This window comes from Osmia bicornis, chromosome 4 (genome assembly GCF_907164935.1).
Source record: "Osmia bicornis bicornis chromosome 4, iOsmBic2.1, whole genome shotgun sequence".
NCBI classification, from domain to species: domain Eukaryota; kingdom Metazoa; phylum Arthropoda; class Insecta; order Hymenoptera; family Megachilidae; genus Osmia; species Osmia bicornis.
In genome coordinates, this window is record NC_060219.1 from 3542887 (window position 1) to 3548163 (window position 5277).

Below are 5277 nucleotides of genomic sequence, written 5' to 3' on the forward strand. Positions count from 1 at the left end.
TTCACCCCATCCTTCCGCCTTTCATCTGTCTGACATTTTGGGGTAGTTTAGGTTCAGTGCATTATTATATAAGTAAGCATCGCGTCAGTTAAATTTCAAGTTCTATTCCGGAAGTTACATACGTATAAATTAACCATATTGTAATAAATTTTGCTCGAAGTCGAGTGGTTCAATCTACCTTCTTTTTAATTTTCCTCTAACATGGAATGCAATTTCGTCGATTGTTCTGGGTAATAAGATTTTTAATTATTCCTACGTTAAAGAGATTTGAATTCCACTTTTTCCAAGATTTTAATTCTGCTTTTTACACGGTTTTAATTCTGCTTTCCTACCGTAAAAAGCGTGTTAAAATACGTTAAATTTGTACGAAAAAAGTCTAATATAGATCCATGAAATAAATAGTATTTAAAAATAATAGACATGAAACTTTCCTCCTCGAAAGTTTCCCGATAAATTCCTTTCCATCTGATTCTCTTTCTAAACTGCAATTCTAAACTCGACCCTCGTCGCAATCGATCACAGTGCACAGGTTTTCCTTCAAGTATTAACGTCGAACAAGAACTTAACCCGTCATACATTCGTTCGCGTATTAAAAATCTTCACCAGTATCGTGCTTACACCTCTCTCAAGAACCCTCCTGTTCTTGTTTCACTGAAATCATTTTTCGACGAGCACTTCTCACCGTTTACAATTGGTATTGAGTTTTCAAAATTGCCTGCGTAAACGATTTCCGTCGAGGCAAATAACTTTCTCCACATTTCTCTTTGGACTCTCTTTTGTTTGCTTACTTCGTATTTCCGCACCTCGGCCTTTCGGGAACACGTACGCTCTCAAAAATTCCTTGCTTTACATGTGATGTAATCCATGAGGAATTGCCGAGTTTGCACACGGGAGTGGTAGTATTTCAATTTTGAAAACGTCTCCATTTACCAATCTGTGTCACGGTGTCACGGTGTCTTTGAATAAAATAAATACAGGTTTTTCGCCTCGTCTACCAAGTGTTTCAATATTGTAACTATAATTGAATTTGGTCAATTTATACGAACAATAAATTATTGTTATAGTATTGAAATGTTGCACATTGACGTAATGCAGTTACAAACCGAAACTGTAATTAATAATAAACGAGCTCATATTCCTAGTATGTACTCGATGCAGATATAATTCCTCTAACAATTGAACGTGTGGATCAATTTTGCAACCTCTGTTCACGAAAGAGGATCGCAATTACAACTACAAATCGCGTATTAATTCCTGTATACACTCGGATAACTTTGACGTAACATATCAAATTTATATAGTAAATTCGATACTTTCTCCCTCGCTCTCACTGTGTATCATTGCAATAGAAATAAAACAAATCGCGATGGAAAAATAGATAGGAAAGCCATAACCAGCACAAATTGAAACACTCTTCCACCAGTTTTTATTCGTTTTGTGAAAAAATTCGATGAGGGAATATTGGTTGATCGGAATCGGATAATACTAGGAACGATTAGCGTTTATCGTCCATCGCGATGAACAGTAAACCGAGGGCGTGCACGTGGAATCGTGAGGAAAACGGAAAAATGAAAAGAAAAGAGAAGAAAAACGAGGTTCCCCGTTGTTCCCCAGCTACGAATGAAATCACGGCTATACGAGGCACATTTACGCGTGCAAAACATCGTATGAATGTCTGAACACGAACGGATACCAATGGCGCAAACTATTCTTCCGCAATTTAGGCTCTCCCTGCAAATTACCGGAAGCTAACTAGGCAAAAATACGACAGTCACTTCGTGCATATGCATCCTACCAGCTGGGGTCTTTCCAGCCGACTATTATGCTAATTCGCAGCGTTTAACAGACCTTCAGAACGTTTTCAGTTTGAATTCACAGATGTATATTGCTGAAGAAGTATCTTGGAGCATAATCTCATAAATACTCATCATAACGACTAATTCCGAGATGCTGTATTTATAAATTTCAATAAAATAATGTTTGTCAAATGAATCACTACGTTATGCAATGTAGTTAAAAAAGTTTAAGTCAATATTGTGATTTGAAAATCGTTCAAAGAACAAACGAGGAAGAACGAGAGAAAATAAGACACGAAATCCTCAAGATATTTGTGAACTGATTTGCGAACGTTGCAGGATTTTAATGTAATTGAAAATAAATTCATAGAACTGCAAGCTTTCACGGAATTACATGTTCAAAAATTCTCCAAGTTTCGAGTCACAGGACTGCGAATAGTTTCGAAGATCAAAAAGCATGTATGTATGTAGAAAAGTTCCTTCTGATCCGAAGTTTGAATTCTTTTCAAGCTCTGATTCTTGGAAGATGCTCTTGGAAGATTAGACAGGAAAAGAGAGACGCGAGAATACTAATTAGAATTCTTCGCTTCATGAATTTTGCATACGCTTTACGCAATATACTCGACTGCATAGGGATCGTTGATATGCAATCTAAAGACGTTCGCTCTTTAACACAAGCAACTACGATATTACAGGGTGTATTTGCGATACGTCAAGAACCTCCGGGAACCAGGTAGAAACTTTCGAATCCTTCGAGTGCTAATTAGAATTTGGATTTTCCCGCTCATAAATCACTGGATTAAAGGGAGCCGAACCAAGGTAGTGTACAAGTTCGAAATCTTAAATGTAAAGAGGAATTAACTTTGCCTGTCGTATATCTTGTAAATCTAATCTGTTTGAATCTTGATAAATTAAATTTATGCTCTCTAACATTTCTTTATTATTCTAACGAAAAGCGTGATATTTATACATTTCATTTGCTAAACCTGAAATTCTTGATTTTCTTCTTTTTTGTCAATTTTTTTACTGCAAACTATGTATACAGGGCCAATTCCGTATGTTCACTTTTACAAGTTGAAAATAATTGAGTGACATGTAATGAGTAATGATTGCTTGCGAAAACGTCGCTAGAGCAGAAAGATTGTGTACACGGGTATACTATCAACGCAACAACTATGTAATCTTGCTTCTTTTCTAAGAAAGCTGACGGAACGACTTGATTCCTTGTTTACCAGGATAAAACATCCAATGCGATAAAAATAATAGCAAGTATACGTAATACGTGTTTACGCGAGTTCTGATATTCGATACTACTGAGAAGTGGTGCAAGCAGAATACGATACGTCTGAAAATTCTCTATCAGCTCGAATTATGTATTGTTCACGTTTGTATCAGACACTCGAGAATTCATCGTACGTTGCGATTCGGCATTTAAACGGCCGCTTTCTGAATCACGTACAACGATAATGAATTCCGTCGATTTCTCGGTGCTACGTGCACGATTTTCCGCTTGCGACGTTATTTCCTCACGATGCAGTTAAAGAAAAAAAGAAAAGCAATTTACCAAACAGCGTTGAAAGATTTTTGCGGCGACTCTACAAAATGATTCAGCAAAGACGCGATTTTCGAAATTTCGAAGCTCGATCGGTCTAAAAATCGATTTCCAACGAATTAATATCACACGAAAGCATCGTCCCTGTGCCGTGCGCACGTAATAAATTCGAAAATTCCGGCGATTTTGGAATTAAACGAGCACGTAGCCGACGCTGGTGCACGGTAACCGTGGCTCCAACACTAGCAGATCGAAATTCTCGCAATAATCCAAGGTTGCGACCAGCGATAAAGGGAGCTTCGTGATAAAGGATGCGAATATATTTCGCGAGCAACGTCGCGCATGAATAATGGCCCCGGACAGCTGATTACACGATTTTACGAACAGTTAAACGACGAACGAGTTCAACTTTATCGCGGTGCACCAAATTCGTCTGATAAAATTAAAACAACGCAGGAAATTTAATTTTTCCGGGCGTCGTTGTAGAGATTTTTGTAAACAACAGCGATTTTTCAGAGAAAATAAATTGTTAAATATTTTGAACACCGATGAATCGAATTGAATCCTAAAGTTAACAGAATTGCAGCTACTATCAAAGCTGAATATTCATGGAAAATTTTTAAACGCACGGTAATTATTATTTTCCAACGAGTTTCGTGTCTCTTTTTAACGATCATTATTTCGCAACTCTTCTACCCTCGGGCACTCTTTTTACGCTATAACGCACACACCTCGACCCTTTCTCAAAACGATCAATAAAACAAAAGCTTCGCGCCTACCCGTTTCACCCAGCTAGATATTCATATTGATGCATAATTAAAAGCTTGCAACATGCGCACCAACTTCTCTAACAGTAAGTGCATTTTACTCTACAAAGTTACGATAAAGCTGTTCAACGCGTTGCATTTCGCTCGTTCGCCTTACTGGCCCGTTACCAGCTGAAACGCGTTTATTCACATTTAGCTTGAATATCGTGCGTTTGTCGCGAAAAGTAGAAAATAGAAAAATCCTCTAAAAGAAATTACCACGGTAAAACGTGTTAAGGTGAGTTTTCGAGTACGGCTCCTTCGAGGGTTTAAACGAATCGATAACAGTTGCGGATACGAGTCCCTATCGCTTGCGAAAATCAACTGGAAAAGCTTGTTTCGAAGAGGGGAAATTCAAGCTGCACGGATAGCCTGATAGCAAGGGGTTAAGATGGTTCGCGATATTATTGGCACTTGAATTGGCACGGTCGGCAAAGAGCTACCGGAATTGGAATAGCTTATGGAAACGTGTTTCTTCTCCAACTGAATCCCGTGTCAGCCGATTGGACGGTAGAGGTAAAATTGCTCGATAGAACAATCGCGTGGTCGGTTGGCCCGTGAATATAACCAGCCAGCTTGCTAGTAGCCAGTTTCGTTGGCTAAGCTTGCGACGGCAGCTAACTATGTATATGAATTTCTGACTCCATTCACCGCACGCTGCCACAGAGTTACCAAGACGGGTCCCAAAGGCAGGCATTAAGCGAATACCTCGAACAACAGCATCCAATTCGACGCGTGTTCTCGCGGTGTGCGTGCATTAACGTTCAACCGATGCACCGACTCCCTCTATCGCGTCGATGGCTTAGGATGAGTTCTCTAGGACACAGCGACAAGGAGAGGGTTTAAGAGAGATAGGAAGCTTCAGGATGTCCCTAGGGAAATTCGTTATATTGACATTCCTGAAGCGGCATGTTCCTGTGCAACATGTAACGAGGGGATGTTATGAATCTTTGCGTTTCAGACCTGATACTTTTAGCGAATGTCCGATCGGTCAATCGATCAATCGATCGATCGATCAAGAATTCATTGACTTTTGAGATATTAGCAAAAGTTTTGATGTCACGAAGAATTTCGTATTTAGTCTCATCTTTTTCAACGTAAACATTCTATCGCATTATCGCGG